The 20,659-nt window shown below is 44.0% G+C and overlaps 1 protein-coding gene across 2 annotated transcripts in view; it reads right to left on the reverse strand.

Moving 5' to 3' along the window:
- The window catches only part of FMN2 (formin 2), a 223,718-nt gene that overhangs the window by 92,006 nt on the left and 111,053 nt on the right, over window positions 1-20,659 (reverse strand). The window lies entirely within an intron of this gene.

The following is a 20,659-nucleotide window of genomic DNA, read 5'->3' on the forward strand; positions in this document are numbered from 1 at the left end:
TCGATACAGGGTAAATTCGTGGAATCCGTTATTAAAGATTAGTAAGCACATTGGTGAACAAAAGGTATTGAGAAAGAATCAGCATGGATTTTATAGGGGATGTTCCTGGTCTCAGTAACCTTTGAGAGTTCTTTGAAGGGGTGAATAAACATGTGGACTAGGGTACACCAGTAGATGTTGTTTACATAGAAATCCAGATTTTTTTGATAAATTTCCTCAACAAGGGCTCCTATGTAAACTCAGCAATCATTGAATAAGAGTACAAGTCTTCATATGGAATGAAAACAGGTTAATTAACAGGAAACCCTGCGTGAATATAAATAGGCAGTTTTCATAGGGGGAGGTAGTAAGCAATGAGGTACCACAAGGTATAGTACTCGGTCTGGTACTTTTAAACTTGTTCATTGATGGTCTGCAGTTGGGACTATGCAGTGAACTGGCTAGGTTTGCAGATGACACTAAGTTGTTCAGGGCAACGAGAACCAGCAGACATTATGACGCATTTCAAAGGATCTGTTCAGGCTTGGGCAAGTGGGCATCAATATGGCAAATAAAGTTTAATATGGGGAAGTGCAAAATAATACACATTACAGCCAAAAATTCCATCTATAAACATATGATGATGGGTTCTGAACTGGTGGTAACTGACTAGGAGAGAGATCTTGGATTGATTCCACACAGAGGAACAAAATTCACACTGCCTCCTGCTTGCAGACATGCAGTTGTAAGCTGCATGTTTGCAAGCCTCCTCATGGGAGACCCTTCCCACATGTTCCCTCCACCTCATCCCGGCTTTTTGCCTCCTGATGAGGCGGCAAGGGAAAACAAACTTCTCCCCCAACTCCTCGGTTTGTCAATCACAGTAAGCCACTAATCAAAGCACAGCAGTTGTCTTGGGGACTCAAACTTCCATCCCCCCTGAGCCCTGAAATTAATTTTTTTAATAACAAACCAACACTTCCATGTTGTTATGGAGAAACGCCACAATGATAAAGCATCCCCCCTTTTTTGGGGGGGGATTTGTGGTGTTTCAGACTCTATTTATACTTGGGTAGAGTTGTGAGAGGATGGACATGGTAACTGGACCCCGAATAGTGATTGTGTGTACACAGTAGTCTTAAAAACAAAGAGCATGGACACCTAGCTGATTGGGAGAAGGCTGCTTCATCATGTGCCCCCCCCATCCCCATTCATTCACCCCCACCAGAAAACACAAACTGGACTATATTTTGCCTGCCCAATCTCAAAAAGACCATGGTAACTTTAGGGAAATTTTTATTTTAACTTATGTAAAGTAGCTTTGTGGGCTTGCAGCAACCCAGACTGCACCCTTAAAAAAAACTCAGAGGAGGAAATGGAGATGGGAGAGTGGGTGTGAGGGCAGGCAAAACTCTGCAGGGACTGTTGGGCATTTCTTCCTCCACACAGGCTTGCCCTTGGTTGCTCCCTGATGTGAAACACGATAACAAATGGCAAATCCAGTTTTAGCAATTTTCCTCATCTTGAGGCAAATCTGGCCCAAACTCAAGACAGCCCATGGACGGCCTTGGGATGCAGACAATGTCATATGGAGGGAGTTCTAAAACCCACCAGCAACCAGAGGCTGTCCAGGGGAAGATTCCTTGTGCAGAATCGGTCTTGTAGTAGATTATTCACTGAATATGTCAATTCAATTTGTGGCTGCAGTTTAAAAAGAAAAAGGCAAATGGTATACTGGGGATTATTAGGAAGGGGATTGAAAACAAATCAGCCAGTATCATAATGTTCCTATGGAAATCTATGGTGCAGCTTCATTTGGAAAACTGTGTACAGTTCCAGTCACTGTACCTCAATAAAGATATTATAGCATTGGGAAAAGTGCAGAAAAGAACTAAAATGGTGAATAAAATGTAACAACTTTCCTGTTAAGAAATACACAGAATTTACAGCTGCAGGAATTGGTAGCAGCTATAAGCAGAGACAACTTCAAAATGAGATTGGATAAACAGATGGAGCAGAGGTCCGTCAGGGGCTATTAGCTCCAAGGTATAGAGGGAGCTGTCTGGGATAGTGATGCTCAGTATTCTCAGTTTGGAAGGGCAACAGTGAGAGGATTTCTGTAGTTCTGACCCCACTGCTGTATCTCCTGATGGTACCTGGCTTTTAGCCACTGAGTGACATACTGTTGGACTGGATGAGCCATTGGCTTGATCAAACATGGCTCCTCTTATATTCACATATTTACACAATACATGGCAAGTGGCTCAGAGCTCTGCCATCTTGGTCCCCTCTTCTCCCCTCCTATGTCTATGTTCACAAAGTTGCTTTACCAAGTGAGACCACTGGTCTATCAAGGTCAGTTTGGTTTACTTTGACTGGCAATGTTTCTCTGGGTGTCCTGTACAGCAGTGGTCCCCAACCTTTATTAGGCTGGGGACCGGCAGGGCATCGGGCCGCGCCCGCAGGGACCGCGCGGGCCACGCCCACGAGCCGCGCCCGGTCGCGCCCGTGAGCCGCACCCGCGAATTGGGCCGCGCCCACGAGCCGCGCCCGCCCGCGCCCGCGGGCCGCACCCGTGGATCGGGCCGCGCGGGCGCGGCCCGGCCCGGCCATGATTCCCTCTCCCCGCCCTCCCCGCAGTAAGAAGCTTCCCGGGCCGCAAGCTTGCGGCCTGGGAAGTTTTTTACTGCGGGGGGGGGCGGGGAGAGGGAGCTGCGGCCCGGCGCTGGGCCGCGGCCCGCAGGTTGGGGACCACTGCTGTACAGGTCTTTCATACCAACTATTACCTGGTCTTTTTTTTAACTGGAGATGCCAGGGACTGGAACTGGGACCTCCTTGCTCCCAAATTAGTTCTATCACTGAGCTATGTCTCCCTTCCAGGGTTGCTTGATGGCCAAAGTTTGGCTATTACATTTGAATAGGAGCCAATGTATGTAGAGCCCAATGCACATAGGCCTCACCATGAATAAACAACCTAATTAGACAGTCAAAAAGACTCAAATTAAATTATAATTAACATGTTTACCCATTTGTCTTAAAGACTTACTGTTTACATTGGGTTTTACCCAAAAGACCTCATATGAACACTTATATCACTCCAGAGACAAGACTCAAGCTGCAAAATAGACCCAGTCCTAACAACCTGGACAGATTGCCATTGCGGTTTACCCTTCTTGCCACCAATGTAAACTTTGTGCTGTGATGAGGAGCAAGGTAAAGAAAGCCCTCAAAGATCTTCCAAACTGTTTACTCCTCAAATTGTCCTCTAGTTTTGGGGGAAGATGGGTAGTCCACATTAAAAAGCAACAGGAATCATACTCTGATCCAATGCTTTCAGGAACACCATTCAAGATTTGTTTGTTATATAGGATTACCATGCAGTTGATATAATATTCAGCAAACAGTGAAACGCAATATATTAGTTCTCCTTTCAGAGAGCTATGTTGAAAATTAACTGTCCTTATACAAGAGAATTGTTCAACGATATACCAGTAACATACACCTGAGATTGACAATCTGAGGCAGTATGAAAGACCAGGGCCTATTCAGCACATATTGGATAATGCACTTTCAATACACTTTTGGACAGGAAAATCCAGCTGCAAAAGCACATTGAAAGTATATTATCCAATGTGTGCAGAATAAGCCCAGGATCATGTATGTGTGTGAAAAACAAAAACTGGATATTTATAAAGACACATACATGAGTATAAATTTAATCTGAATAATTTGAAATCAACTGCTGGCAGTGAAGGTACATATAAATCTCGATGGTATTACTATTAGTATTTATTGAATTTTTAATCCTCTTTTATCCTCTGGGTTGTAATATTCTGGAAATCAACAGCACATCAAAATGATAATATTATGCTTATGAATCTAAAACTAGATTCTAGGTTCTCGTTTAAAGAGAAATGTGTGCCTTTGGGAAGGACGATATGGGACAAGAGCCAATCTATCCCCCATGTACACAGCCCTCCTAGGTGGGGAGGTGAGATGGAATGCTACATGTGGCTGCAGCGTGTTAAGGAAGGGAAGATGGAGATTCCATGAAGCATTGTGTTGTGCCCACAGTGTTCTAGTTCACAGCAATAATGTTACATTGATATAAGTTTTAAATCAAATGCTATAAAATAAGAGGTATTTTTAGTATAAACATTTCCAGTGCAGGCATCTTGAGTAAACAAGCTTATATAAATTCAAAGACATAAGTTACTGATTAAATCAGCCAAAGCTTCATACACCTATACACTTTGTTTATAAAATTTGTGCAAGTTAAATTCTTAGAGAACAAATACATTTTGTTTGAGTCAGTGTGTCGCCTCCTTGTCTGGGGAGAAGAGGGGGAAAAATGAGACCAGCACTGTAATCCTTTCAGAATAAAATGTTTAAATGCAAACATGATTACCATTGTAGACTGTTTAATCTAGAGAGATTATATTGCAGTTCTATTTTTGAGAGGTCTGTTGATATGACCATACAGAACCCTTCAGTGCTTATCTTAATTATTTAGATAAGATTCCCCCCCCCCAGTTTGACAAGTGATAAAAATATGGGTGAAGAATATAGAAGGGTTAATATGTATGTATGTATGTATGTATGTATGTATGTATGTATGTATGTATGTATGTATACCTAGCATATCTACCTCAAATTGTGCTGATGAGCATATCAGTACTGCATGCACCTTTTAATGGGCTTCTGAGTCATCTAAAGATGTAAGTAAAATGTTTGACATGGAAATACTACTAGCCAAACAACATAAACATCTTTCCAGGGGGAAAAGAATCTGCCTCAACTATTTGATTAAGCAGAAATTGTCTATGAGCAGGTACTATGGATGATTCAGCCACTCTTGTGCCACATACTGGGCGAAGAAGCTTTGAGACTGACTAATCACAGGAAATTTACAAACTTAATTAATGAAAGGTTATAGCCTGATGATTAAAGAAGAAGAAGAGTTGGTTCTTATATGCCGCTTTTCCCTATCCGAAGGAGGCTCAAAGCGGCCTACAGTCGCCTTCCCATTCCTCTCCCCACAACAGACACCCTATGGGGTGGGTGAGGCTGAGAGAGCCCTGATATCACTGCTCGGTCAGAACAATTTTATCAGTGCTGTGGCGAGCCCAAGGTCACCCAGCTGGATGCATGAGGGGGAGCGCAGAATCGAACCTGGCATGCCAGATTAGAAGTCCGCACTTCTAACCACTACATCAAACTGGCTCTCTTGAACATCAGATTCAAGTGTGTAGCTGTGTTGGTCTGAAATAGAACAACAAAAATAGTCCAATAGTACCTTTAAGACCAACAAAGATTTATTCAAGCCATTGTTGGTCTTAAAGGTGCTACTGGACTCTATTTTTAATCGAACATTAGGTACCTCCCATTTGAAAAAGGTTTTGGGAGATCAGTCATTTCATTGTCTTTTTTTACCAAACCCAGGATCAGGATCAGCATCTTCATACCAGTTGCAGTATTCCTTCCAACACCCGGTGCTGCCACACCATGTGAAAGTGGGGGAACTTCCAGAGTAGCCAGTGATGCTCCAGGAACTAATTTGGATGAATGAATGACTAAGAGAGCTGTCCAAACAACTTGCACACCTAATTCACTGGGATATTTGTTTCAGGAAATGATGGTTTTGCCCTTCCCCTGAAGCACCACGCATATTCAGTGTGGTGCATAGACATTTTGTTTATAATTTTAGGAGTTATTGCCTTTTTTTTCTTTTGCTATTCTGGAATCTTCACCAAGAAATGGTTTTGTTTACAAGTGTTTTAATCAGTCCAAATTGTAACATATTGCATTGAATGAGCAAAATCTTAATATAACTGATAATATTTCTGAATATTAATTATGAGTTGTCAAAAAGTTTCCAAGGCAGTCATTTGCACATATGACTTGTCTAGATCTTCCTGTTACAGTTTGTTCAATGACTACAAAAGACACTAAGGCAGACAGTGCAATATGAAGATATTATTATTAATTGAATTTATTACCACCCTTTCTTTTCAAACTCAGGGCAAGTTATATCATAATAAAAACATATAGAATCACCTATAACTTTCAGTGGCAAGGAATGAGAAATGTGGCAGAGGAATCTTATCAGCCCCAAGTGATGTACAGTTGGGGCTTAGATAGGGGAGCCAGCTCAATTCAGCAATGTTATAGACTTCAACCATAGGCCTGGTGGAATGGCTCTATTTTACAAGTCCTATGGAACCATTCAAGCTCCTGCAGGACTCCAATCTCCTTTGGGAGAGTGTTCCACTAGGCCAGGGCCAGGCCCAAGAAGGCCATGGTTCTGGATGAAACTAATTTGGTCTCCTTGGAGCCAGGGACCCTAAGCAACTTTTGCTAACTTGATCTTGATGCTCTTAATCGCTTCTGCCTTCCCTTTGGAACCTTTGGAGGTTCCAGTCTTTTCATGCAATATGATTCTTGGACCAGAAAATAGCTTTGCTATTAGAGAAACAATAAGGCCTGATTCCTGTTCTACAATGCTTGTAGCAAGACGATGCTTTGTTGCCATGACCAGTACCAAAACAGAACTACATAAATGGACTTAAGGCCAGAGTCCAACTCTAGTATTTTAAGTATGTGACATGATATAATCCTGTGAGCACTTTCTACCCACATTGGATACTGGAACAGACAAATTCATTTAACACTGTTTTATATTTGACATTATCAAGAAAAGGGGAAAAAATCTTCAGAAATAGGGTTCTAGCACCCCACTGATTCTTGTAATGTAATTTTGTTCTTAGATTTTCCATTGTGTCAATTATTTTTACAGTAAATCTCTGTACCATTTTAAGCTAAGAAATAGATATTTCGGAATTATGTTTTACTAGTTTAGTTCTAGTAAAATTTCTCAACAATAACATGCCCAGATGCTGAAGATCTCTCTGTATTTTTCTTGGATAATGAAATACAATATTACCCTTCAGATTAAATAAATGTGTACAGAACTGCAGCTTTCATACAATTTGCTAGAGATGGATGGAGAAACTGTCTCCAGTGTAAGGCTATAGCTTCTTTTAATCAAAGTATAATAACTCAAGTTCAACAAAGAGAGTCTGCACTTTATATTTCTACAAAAGAATGGGTGTCAAACCAAATGTAGTAATGAAGACGCCATGATGATATTGTCCAGATGGAACAGCAATGATAATAGTAACAGTTCACTAAGGAAATAATGTTTCTCAAAACATCCATGGTTGGAAAATGCAATAACCTTGATCCTGTCACAGCAGGAAGAATGGAACCCAAACAGAAAACTACCAAAGTGGAAGAAATTAAATGCAATGTTGAATGTAATTTTGTTCACATTCTAATGCTAACATTCATGAGATATCACATTTTTCTGACACCAATTTTTATTTGGGCAAGATAACACACTGTGTACCCATTTTGACAAAGAATAACTGTGAGACCCATTATAATTTTTTCATTACATTGGTAGAACAGGTTTGTCATATGTGTGGGACTTTAAAATAATTAATAGCACCATTTCATTCAGTATATACAGATTATGTGTGTATTACTTGGTTTGGATAGATTCACGTGAAATGTGAAACTCGGGAATCTCTGGTAGTATGTCAAGAAACAGAAACATCCCTGGATGAGATAATAGCCCTATAGAGATCCTGTTAACTTTATGCTTTTCCCTTTTTAAATATAAAAGTTCAACATCCTTCTCTAGAGTATGCAACTTGGACTACAAGACAGAGACACCAGAGACTGCCTTATTCAGTTCTAATTTCATCTTGCCTGATGATTCAAGGTCAAATCTGTCCTTTGCCCCATGGTCCTTCTCCCTATAACAGGTTACCAAAATCTGAGGATGAAGGCCTATTTTCAAGTGCTGTAGGAAAAAGGGCAACAGTCAATTGACTGATTTACATTATTTATCCTTTGGCTTCTTTACTGGAACTTGGATTAAACAGAGTGAGTCAATACAATCAACAAGATGAGACATTCAATAAACAATGAGATAGGATTTGGGTTCTAGATCCAACCAGAAGTATTAAAAAAATCCATATTATGCTTTTGCTAGAGTATTCCAGTCTTGCAAGACAGATGCGCTAGGTACACCAACGTACAAATTAAAATATATATATATATATTATCAGGACTATATGGTAGTAAGAACTAGAAAAAACAAAGAAGCTCCCATTTTCACATTTATTTCCAATGAGAAAGACTTCATTCAATTGCAAAGCAATGTGAAAATGGACTTATCTCCCTTTATCAAAGATTCATGGTGAGTATGATACTAATGTTTGTGATTTTCTGACTTCACTGTGTGGAATCAGGAGTTTGTAATTTTGCTTGTAATTTTGCTTTTTGGAGGTCCAGTATGGGTTCTCCTTCTTTGGAAGTTTTTAAGCAGAGGCTAGATAGTCATCTGACAGACATGCTGATTTTATGAACGTAGACAGATTGTGAGAGAGTGGGCAGGAAGGGATGTGCCAGTGTTTGTCTCTTGTGGCCCTTCTTTGCTTACTCAGGGAATTGCTGATTGCCACTGTGGGATGGTAGGTGGATTCCGGAGATATTTCGTGGTGGTGGTGGGGTCACTTGGGGATGAAATTTGGGTAACTCTGGATAGGCAGGTAGCTGTGAGTTCCTGCATAGTGCATGGGAGTTGGACTAGATTACCCTGGATATCCCTTCCACCTCTATGATTCTGATTCTAAGCCCAGAGTATCTACTATCTGTACATAGCCCGTGGCGCCACGGACTGAATAAAAGAGTAAGGGGTAGTGGGGAGGAGTTAGGGCGGGACCGGTCCGGGATAAAAACTCGGACGGGCCAATCAGGAGCCGCGAAGCCTCGGGAGCAGGTGGGCCTGGGCGGGCGGGCCTGGCCGCCTTCTCTCAGCCGGCGGAGCGGCTTCACGGCGTCGTAGACGCCGCGAGGCCGCTCCGCCGGCCGAGAGAAGGCTTGGGAGAGCTTCGGGGGCCATTCGCCGTTTGGGGAGGGTGGGGGTGGTGGGAGCCGGCCTTCTCTCAGCCTCCGGAGCGCCCTCGCTGCAGCGAGGGCGCTCCAGAGGCCGAGAGAACGCCATTCGCCGTTTGGGGAGGGTGGGAGTTCGCCGTTTGGGGAGGGTGCGGAGGGTGGGAGCCGGCCTTCTCTCGGCCTCCGGAGCTGCAGCGAGGGCGTTCCGGAGGCCGAGAGAACGCCGTTCGCCGTTTGGGGACGGTGGGGGGGGGCGGGAGCTGGCCTTTTCTCGCCCTCCGGAGCCCCCTCGCTGCAGCGAGGGCGCTCCGGAGGGCGAGAGAACGTCGTTCGCTGTTCTCGGGGGGAGCTGTCTAGCGCCCATTTTATGACAGTATAAAATGGGCTTGAAATCTAGTATGTTATAAGTCAATTCTGCTTCCAGCTGAAGATTTCATCAAGATCACAAAAATGTGCTCTTCTTGAAAATGTGGCAGTAACCTAATGGCTCAAAGAAACTACTTCTCACAGCAGTCTTTATACCAAAGAAATTGTAATGTTCACCCAGGACTTTAATTATTCAAACCTGTTAAACAAGATGTTTCTCAATATTTGAATTGTGTCTTAAATTAAAAGATTATTTGGCCATCATGGAATATATTTCTTGTTAAAGAGTATCCTAACTCAGTGGTCCCCAACCTGCAGGCTGCGGCCCGGTGCTGGGCCGCGAAGGCCAAGGCGCCGGGCCGCGGCTCCCTCTCCCCACCCCCCTCGCAGTAAAAAACTTCCCCGGCCGCAAGCTTGCGGCCCGGGAAGCTTCTTACTGCAGCAGGGCGGGGAGAGGGAATCGGGGCCGGGCTGCACCCGTGCGGGCGCGGCCCAATGTGCGGGCACGGCCCAATGTGCGGGCGCGGCTGGCGGGGTGCGGCCCGATGCAGGGGTGCTGCTCGCGGGCGCGGCCCGATGCGGGGGTGCGGCCCGATGTGCGGGCGCGGCTCGCGGCTCGCGGCTCGCGGCCCGATGCGGGGGCGCAGCCCGATGTGCATGCGCGGCTCGCGGGGCGCGGCCCGATGCGGGGGCACGGTCGATGCGTGGGCGTGGCCCGCGCGGGCCGCGGGCCGTGCCCCAATGCCCTGCCGGTCCCCAACCTCAGAAAGGTTGGGGACCACTGTCCTAACTAAACAACAACAACAACATTTTGCTAATAATTATGCTCTGATTTACTTGTTTCTTGCCAGTTAAGGTGTGCGATTTAAATATAGAAGAAGAGTTGTTTTTATACCCTGCTTTTCTCTACCTGAAGGAGTCTCAGTGGTTTACAGTTGCCTTCCCTTCCTCTCCCCACAACAGATGATCTGTGAGGTGGTAGGAGGGGGGCTGAGAGAGCCCTGAGATTACTGCTCTGTAAGAACAGCTTGATCTTAACCAAGATCACCCAACTGGTTGCATGAGGGGGAGTGGTAAGAATTCCGAGGCGGTTTACAAGCAAAATGAACAAGCTTTAATTGTACAGTAAGAATTATCTGTCTGTAAGCCTCTTAGATGTTTTCTGCTATAAGCCAGCCAGCCTAGAAACGTAAAAAGGTAACCCTATCCTTTCCAACAAGTTTTTCCAAATTTATCTAATTGACGCCCATCAAGTAATTCCACAGATACCTAATTTATGAAAATCTGTTAGGAAATAAAGGACAGAAAATGGAAGGATGAGCAAACTACGTCTCATGAGCAAACTACTTCTCATAGGAGTCTGTACACCAACTAAGACACTGTTTGAGGTTTCTGCTTTGAGTTTTCCTGCCTTTGAAAATGTAATTGGTGGCCACAAGGGACAAGACCTTCTCTGTTGTGCTGCCTTGACTATGGCTCTTTCCTGCATTGTGTTTCTGGCCTTCAGAGAGAGAAAAAAGGACACTCTGAACATGCCTTTTCTTCTGCTTTATGATTTATTATTAGACTTTGTACTCTTCTTTTGCTTGGTATACTATTTATAGTGACTTACACTCATTATGTTTTTATTTGTTCATGCTGCTAACTTTAACTTTTTCTCTTTTATTAGCTTCTTCATGCTAAATCAGTTTTTTTTTTTTTGGAGGGGGGAGATGCTGCTAATTAGTTCTTACTATGTGATATTACAATATTTTTAGGCCTAATATTATAGCCTTGGCAAGGTCAATCTTGTCTGATCTTGGAAGATAAGCAAAGCTGACCCTAGCTAGTATTTGGTGGGGAAACTTCAAGGATTTGGATGGAGTGCTCTAAGGAACAATAGAGGCCATAACAGGGAGGCAGGCAATAGTCAACAAATTCTGAACACTTCTGAGAGAGAGAGAGAGAGAGAGAGAGAGAGAGAGAGAGAGAGAGAGAGAGAGAGAGAGAGAGAGAGAGAGAGAGAATAGTGACGAGGCAGAGAGTGATGGGGAGGCAGAATGAAAGAGAAAGAAACAGTAGGGGTAGAGGGGAGAAAAGAAAGGTGAGGGGAATGGGATGACTGCTACTGTAAATTTCCTGCAGGTTCTCACACATGTGTGTGTGAGTGTGTATTTACACTGGTCCCATCCTTACCAAGTGTAAGAGGAGCCCATTATAGTAGAGTACCTGATAATAAGGTTTGTGATTGTGTCATGTGAAAGGGGTAACATTTCAAATATGTGTGATGTTGAATAGACTCTATATCCAGTTTAATGGTTTTCAAGTTTCCCCAAACGGTTATCTAACATCGTACTTGAATCTAGGGTAGTAACAAATCCAGTCCTGGGCAGACAGTTTGAATGGGAGTTTCTCCCAAGTCAATGAGCATAGGAATGCATAGGAAACCATCTACAGTACAGCCAAAATCCCAGAGAGATTTTATACCAGATAGAGTTTCAGACATCATTTAAGACATGGCCTGGGGAGCAGTAGTTCAACATCAAGATTCCCAGTAGCCTGGTAAAAAAAAAAAAAAAAACCTTTCTTGTTTGTACCACAGCTCTATGAAACCCTGTCATTATGTCTGACTCTATGGTATCTCAAGCCCCTTGGCTTCTCTATTTGAAAATATATCTTTGTCAATACACTAAATCCTTGCATTAGAACTCCAAATATGAACAAGTTCGCAATTCAATACTTGGAACAAAAAAAGATATCTAACAAAATTAAGATGATTACTAGACTGAACTGATAAATAATAACTGACTAAAAAATAATACCCATTTGCACTTAAGGGATATTGTTATATTTTAAATCTTACAATTAGTACAAATCTTGAACTTTTGCATTTATAAATCCTGTATAGCTGAAGTTGTAATCAGATCTAATGAACTATATTTCTTTCTATAATTTGTCACATACCATGTCCCTTTATGTTTCCCCCTGCCCCTTTCCTTCTCTGTCACCACATCACTATTTTGAATAACTTGGCATTCACTGACAACTTGATCCTATTTATAGAAGTGTATGAAATTCAAAGTTTCAATACAATAGTGCTAATGAAGATATTAGTATAATTCTGTGCTGTTTTGAACAGGGCAGTACATCTTGAGTGGTGTTCATTGGACTAATTAAACATTACAAAGTAATGAACAACCTTTTTTGTTCAAAAGAACTCTTCCTTAGGGTATTTTTTTAAAGGGGGGAGGGAGAAAAGGTGGCATTTTCAGGACATAATGGAAACAACCTGGGGTTGCACTCTGAAACTCTTAATATGGAAAATAAGTGATATAGCTGGGTGCAAAACCAAGTTTATATTTCAGTCAAAATAGAGACCAGAAATCTCTGTTCCACTAGAAAATATAAGAGCCAGCAGTAATTTAGATTTATCATCAATGCTAAGGGGTGGGGAATGTACTATTTTAAAACTAGAGATTCACATGCTTTATATTTAGAGCTACAAACTGAACAGGCATTTGCCATGCATATTTCAACTTCATGTTTCAAATTTCATGCTGAACATTCTTTTCAGGTAGGATTCAGTGAGTAATGCTGGTGGATCACTGCTCATCCCTTGGCCTCTGTTCTACAAGATCTCACATGGTTCTACCTTAAGGTAACCAGATTGTCCCACTTTTGGAGGGACATCTGGGGGTACCTGGCAAATTGTACTTATGTTGAAATTTTAAAAATATATATTACAATACTATTTTTGCATTCTATGCATTCTATGAAACTTTTTGTTGCTCCATATAGACCAAATTTTTAATCAAGAACCCCCCCCCCCCGGTCAATGGTGTCCTGCTTTACCAATGTTAAAATCTGGTCACCTTATTCTATCTTGTCCTCCATGCTTTTTCAACTTCTACATGTAAGAAATATAGCTGGTCTACCACCAACATTCACCAATATATAGTTGATACTTATCTTTATCTGGCAAATCATGAACAGGAGCTTGGATGTAGCTTTGAATAGATGAGAGCTAATAAACTGTAAATTAATCCTGACAAAATGTAGATTGACCAAGGAACTGAGGCATTTCCTGATCCGGATGGGGTTGCATCCCATCTAAAGGAGCAGGTTTGTGGCTTGGTGTACTCCTGGACCTGGGCTTCCTGTTTGGTAAGTAGTTGGCAGTGGTGCTTGGAAGCACCTTTGCTCAGCTTCAGCTGGCAAACCAGCTGAGGCAAAGTCATCTTACCATGGTGGTGAATGCTATGGTAACACCTAGATTAAACAACTACAGAGTGGCTGCCCTTGAAGAGTACACAGCAGTTACAGTAAACTCAGTATACTGAGGACAGCATTCTGGCTGGATTGTCACTGACCGTTCCATCTGTCCGTGTGTATATGTGTTTTATTTTATATACTTATCTGTGTTTTTAATCTTAATGTTTATATTATTCACCACCTTGGGGACCCAATGGGTAAAAAGGCACCTTTAAAATGTATTAAATTAATTAATTCATTAGAAGATAAGAAGATTCCTGCAGTAGTCATCTAGTCCAGCATCCTGTCTCACACAGTGGCCAAGCAGTTCCTCTGGAAGGCCAAGAACAGGGCATAGACGCCTTTGCCAACATTGCCTCCTGACAGTGGAATTCAGAAGCTTACTCCCTCTGAATGCAAAAGTTCCCCTCAGTCACCATGACCTTTTCTACCTAAATCTACTTAATTCCCCTCTAAAGCTATCTATCCCAGTGGCTATCACAACATCCTCTGGCAGCAAATTCCACATTTTGATTATATACTGTGTAACTATTACCTGCATGCTTATTCACTTCAAAAAAAACCCCAAAATGTTCGTGAGACAGACCTTTCCTTTGCAGAATGCATGCTGACTTTCTTTCAGCAGACTTTGCTCCTAATAGTTCTACCTTTAATAGCAATTTTGACCAATTTGCCTGGGACAGACATCAGGCTAACTGACCTGTAACTTCCTAGTTCATCCTTTGGGTATCTTCTTAAAATCAGTTGCTGTTCTCTAGGCTTCTGGTTCAGTGACTGAATTTAGTGATAAGTTACATATATGGGTTAGCAGAACAATAATTTCACATTTGTGTTCCCTAAGAACTCACAGGTTTATACCATCAGAACCTGGAAACTTACTGGTTTGTAATTTCCTCAGTAGGTAATTTTCTCAAACATAATCTCTTGTCACCTCAAGCTTGACTCAATTCTCCAGATTCCTTCCCTGAAAATAGTAATTGTGGTATGGATTCATGCCCCATGCACTCCACAGTGAATGCAAAAGAAAAAAATAATTCAGCTTCTCTGCCATCTCCCCATCTCCCTTTATTTCTTGGTCATCCCAAGGTCCAGCTACTTCTCTGATGGGTTTTCTGATTTGGATATATTTAAATATTTATTGTTCATCTTGATGCTTTTGGCAACCAGCTCTGCTAATGATCTTTTTAACATGCCAAAGTATTAACTTAGGCATTAAATAATTGCCTCTATGATTAATTCCCTTCTCTTGGGATGAAAAGTCACACATCAAATTAGGAAGGGGGAAAATCATAAGTTGTCATAAGATACAAACTTGATTGCCAAAAGATAAGGTTATACTACTCCATTATATATGAGCACACAGACAAACAGCTAAGAAGAAACAGCTTTTCAAAAGAAAAGATGTGGTGTCTACAGGATCAAACCTGTGATTCACCATCCTTTTCACAGAATGACCAACCACTTGCCTTGGAGGGAAACAAACAAGGTACAGATGCAAGATCTTCCTAGCACTCGCATTCCAAAATTAATTGACTTTGCATATAAAGGTTCCTATTTATCATCTGTGCTTATGGCCATACCTACATGACATCACAACATATAGTGTCAGTAAATTCTACAATTCAGTTATTAATGGAATAAAGTAGCACTTCATTTTTTGTCTCTCCTCAATCTGTTGTTATCAACTTCATTGGGTCATGCTTCATGACTGTTCAACAGTCAACTCAGCCTGAAAGGGTCCTATGAATTTCATATAGTGTCGGAAAAATACTGGCTGCCAGCTTTGGGGCAGCCACCTGAAATGGTGGAGCCACCTGAAATGGTGGACCGCAGAACATGGTAGCCCTCTTGCTGTGAGAGGTTAGAAGAGGGAAAGGACGGGGGAGTTGGGGGAAGGAGTCTATGTCTGTGTGTGTCAGAGAGAGGGGGGCAGGGACCAGGAGGAATGTCAAGGAAGGGAGAGGTAAGGGGGAGAGGCAAAGAGGGGATGGGGGGAAGGAGTCTCTATGTTTGTGTCTGAGAGAGGGGGGAGGGACCAGGAAGGAGGTTTCTGGAAGCACGAGGTAAGGGGGAAGGCCCGGGGAGAGTGGGGGGAGGATTCTGTGTCTGCATGCGTGTGTGTCTGGGACAGAAAGGGAAGGGGCCAGGACCAAGGAGCCCCAGGACAGGTATGTGTTCCACATACCCTGTGATAGTCAGACTGTCACTAGATATTTTATGTATAGAAAGTGGTTGGGAACATATGCAAAGCGGAAGCATATTTAAGCCATGTAAGGTCTTGTTTGCTGGCAGCTGGCTTTCTTTTCAATTGTCTCCACACCTTTCTAATTTATCACAATCTCTGCTCATTCTAACTAGGCCTGTCCAACTCCTTACATTGTTAAACCCAAAGATAGAATTATTCATTAAATATTAGTCCCTGAAAAATAAATGCATTTCATTAAACTGAAATTAAGTTAAAATATGAATTCTATGAGAGGGTTTGTAGGAAAGAACAATTACATACACTTAATCCTAATAGGATAAAGGTTAAACATAGCATTTCTTGACCTCTTCAATGACTGACATTCATGCCATATTATTGTTAGCTTTGCATGTTAAGCAAGCAAATTTTCAATCAACTTGTGTTGGCTTTACCACAGACACAGATGTTAGGCGGACTCCTTTGTTCATAAGGTTCTCATTATTAACTCAAACCAAGCTGAATATTTGACTGAAGGAAAGGACCATATCATTGTTTTCAGATTTCACTCTATGACTTAACTGGACTACATCTGCCAGCTTCAGAAATACCAAGTACTTCTTGGCGCCAGTACTGGCGCCTCACTCTGTGACTACCAGCCTAAATGCTTGAGCTTGAGGAAGTTTAGAAACCATGAAAACAACTTAATAAAAGTTTGAATTGTGATTAAAAGTAACTCACAAATTGACAGTGCCCACCAACATTTGTCCAGTGTGTAATTCATTCAACAAAATATCAAATAAAATATACAACTAAAATAGGTAGGTTATGAAAGTCAAAAAGATGTTTTCATGATTTATTAAGTCTACGACATACTTGAAACCATATTTATTTAATAGGTAAGCTGGCACTACACAGCTCCATTCCATCTGCTTTAAATCTATTATAAGACCCAAGGAGGCAGGAAGAACACTCTATGTAAATATAACTCCACTTTTCACCTTTTATGCAAAGCCATCATTTAATGTCAATGCGGTGAAAGGAATTACAGGCACCTTCAAAGATATATCTGAATATGAAACTTGCAAGGTTATGCTATCAGTAAGTCTTTGGAACTATGTCTAAATACAGTGTATTTAAGGCAAATGAGACCCTGATTTTTTAAAAAAGAGGTATTCATAGCACTTAGGCTACAAATCTATTTTCCCTTGCCCCTATTCAAATGAAGCATGAGGGGAAGTTTGGGTGGCGGGAAGGCAGGATCAGTATCAGGATTGTGTGGACCTTACATGAAGGAGTATAACCGGGGACCCCTTCCCCCTTTGGCATGGTCCCTTTTCTTTCAATCAGACACTTTCCATCCACTCCCCCATTTTCTTCTTCAAACACTCCCTTTTATATTTCATTTTGCTTACTATGGTAAAGAGAAATCTTAGTTGCTGCCTGGATCCGGTTCAAGGTTTTGGTATTAACCTTTAAGGCTTTACGCAAGTTGGGACCCACATACTTGAGGGACCGCCTATCGCCCTATGTCCCCTATAGGACGTTATGCTCTGCAGGGGAAAATCCATTGGTCGTTCCCGGCCCTAGAGAAGCATGCCTAGCCTCAACCAGGGCCAGGGCTTTTTCAGTCCTGGGCCCACCTGGTGGAATGAGCTCCCGGGTGTGCTACGGGCCCTGCGGGATTTGTCAGCTTTCCGCAGGGCCTGTAAAACGGAGCTCTTCCACCAGGTTTATGGTTGAGGCTGGGGTCTGCGAGGTAGAGAGTTGCCCCCCCCCGGGTGGGTTTGAAGTATACATCATCTCCCCCATTCTCTATCGCCTTGGCAGGTGGGAGTAGATTGTGATTGGCTGCCGACATGTTATGATTTTTAATGTCTTCTAATGGATCAAAGTAGCCATCATTTAACTAACAGAAGGAAACAAAACTTATTTTTAATACTGAGAAATTCATCAATTTTCTTGATACAACTAATGTAATCCACCAACAAATGTCGACCCCAATATTTCATTGTTGGTTTTATACATATGTACTATTTTTAAAATGGATTTGTATTATATTGTTAATTGTTGACTATCTTGAGTGCCCTAATTGGGCACAAAGATGGGCAACGCATTTTTTTGCCTGTAAACTCATAATAATCAATATGTGTACCATGAGTAAGCACCTCTGAGAAGTTGTGGCAACTTCAACAAAACTGGCATAACAGCACAACTCTGAATTCAAGATGTCTCAGACAGAGATTTTAGTGTCAATTTTGACAAATGCTGTAAGGCCACTTTCCAGCATTACGTTGCTTCAGAATAAAATTAATAAATGTGATATAATTTTACAAAAAGACATAAACAAAAACACCCTGGCCAGAGGGGCCTGTAGAAGCATCAACACAAGATTACCTCTGTGGGGAAAACAAGAAACAAAGAATATCTGGGGGAATTTTCCCAGGACGATGGCTTGCACTCTTTTGGCACCCTTATATTACCAAGGGAGTGTCAAAGTTATTGTTGTTGAAATACTGTTCTAGTTCTAGTTGGTATGTTATTGTTGTTATATTGTTATATTGTTATACTGATACTGTTCTGTGTAAATGTTCCAAAATGTTTCATGTAAACCACCCAGAGCTGTAGGGAAGTGTGGTATAAAAATATAAACAAACAAATAAATAAATAACCACGGTATTGCTATAAATATTAGACACCAACAATCCATATTTTTTCATCATTCTTCCCAAAGCAATGCTTGTAGGATCTTATATCTATGACATGCAGAAATTTCAAAAATATTCTACTAGATATTCACTAATTTGTAATTTAAAGATGACAAAGTGTGTGCTTAGTATAGGCAATTAGTCCCTTGGCACTGTGGTAAGAGCTTAGCATCCATCACCATCTTAACACCGCCCGTGGCGCCACGGGCGCCACGGACTAAATAAAATGGTAAGGCGTTCTGAGGCGGGATGTGTCCGGGATGAGGAAGGGTCCGGATTGGACCCTTCCTCTGGACAGACAATCGGAGGGACCAATTGGCAGGCGCGAAGCGCCTGCCGATTGGTCCCTCCGATTCCCAGCCCCGAGCAACTGCGAGCCGCGCACAGCGCGGCTCGCAGTTGCTTCTTTGCCGCCGGCCTGACGCGTCGGAGGCGCGAAGCGCCTCCGACGCATCAGGCCGGCCGCAAGGGAGCCTCCGGCAGCCGTGCGCAGCACGGCTGCCGGGGGCTCCCTGGCCGCCGGCCTGACGCGCCGAGAGGCAACAGCAAACTCCGAGGAGCCATCAACATTAAAAACAAAAAAACCAGCCGAAAAGCGCCAGAACCTGGCTTGCCGGGCGTCAAGCCGCCGGCCTGGGGGCTCCCAGCCCTCATGGCCGCAACAGAAAACTCCGAGGAGCCGCCGACATTAAAAAAAAAAAAACGGCCGAAAAGCCCCAGTACTTGGCTCGCCGGGCGTCAAGCCGCCGGCCTGGGGGCTCCCAGCCCTCATTGCCGCAACAGAAAACTCTGAGGAGCCATCGACATTAAAAACAAAAACAAAAACAGCCGAAAAGCGCAAGTACCTGGCTTGCCGGGCGTCAAGCCGCCGGCCTGGGGGCTCCCAGCCCTCATGGCCGCAACAGAAAACTCCGAGGAGCCGCAGACATTAAAAAACACAGCCAAAACGCGCCATTACCCGGCCTGGGGGCTCCCAGCCCTCATGGCCGCAACAGAAAACTCCGAGGAGCCGCCGACATTAAAAAAAAAAACACAGCCGAAAAGCGCCATTACCCGGCCTGGGGGCTCCCAGCCCTCATGGCCGCAACAGAAAACTCCGAGGAGCCGCCGAAATTAAAAAAAAAACACAGCCGAAAAGCGCCATTACCCGGCCTGGGGGCTCCCAGCCCTCATGGCCGCAACAGAAAACTCCGAGGAGCCGCCGAAATTAAAAAAAAAACACAGCCGAAAAGCGCCATTACCCGGCCTGGGGGCTCCCAGCCCTCATGGCCGCAACAGAAAACTCCGAGGAGCCACCGACATTAAAAAAAAAAAAAAACCCGGCCGAAAAGCGCCAGTACCTGGCTTGCCGGGCGTCAAGCCGCCGGCCTGGGGGCTCCCAGCCCTCATGGCCGCAACAGAAAACTCCGATGAGCCGCCGACATTAAAAAAAAAAAAAACCCGGCCGAAAAGCGCCATTACCTGGCTCACAGTCCATAGGGCAGGTTGCCGCCTGCCCGCGAGACCAGGAGGGCCCAGATGCCGCCACCAACAACGGGCCCACGCAGCCGGGAGCAGCCTGCGCCGCCACAAGATGTCCCCGCCTCGCTGCAGCCGCCGCCCGCCCCGCCTGCACAGAGCCGGGACCTCCAGCCTGAGCACAGTGGGGGAGCAGCGCCGCTGGCCACCCCGCCCACCTGACGCCCAAGCCTCCGGAAACAGCGCACGAGGCGCTGCGCCGCGCTGCCCGCACAGTGCTCAGCTTCCCCGCTGTCCCACGGAGCCGGCCTCGCCGTCGGAGCAGCGCTGCCGGCCACCCCGCCCACCTGACACCGAAACCGTGCCGCTCGCACAACGCTCCGCTCGCCCGCTGTCCCACGGAGCCGCAAGCAGAAGCCTCAACATTGCGCTGGAGCGCCGCCTCCGCCCACCCTGCCCACCAGACGGCCAAAGCTGCCCCAGCCGCGCCCAGGGAGCCACGCTGAGCGGCTCCAGACTCCAGCAGCCAGCTCTCTCCTGCCCTCCAGCCCGGCTGCCTCCGTTTCCTGCCTTGCACAGGCACTCCGGTAAGCCACGGGCTGGGGGGTGGGCCAGGAGTAGTTGCTGCCGCCTCCCCAGATGGCCAACACCCGGCCTCTGGTACGTGCTCTGGCCCTGCTGCCATCACAGCCTCCCTAGAGCCCACTGTATTTGGATTACAGCGGGCTTATTTTCTAGTAAAGTAATATTG

The sequence above is a fragment of the Paroedura picta genome, chromosome 1, assembly GCF_049243985.1.
Source record: "Paroedura picta isolate Pp20150507F chromosome 1, Ppicta_v3.0, whole genome shotgun sequence".
Lineage (NCBI taxonomy): Eukaryota > Metazoa > Chordata > Lepidosauria > Squamata > Gekkonidae > Paroedura > Paroedura picta.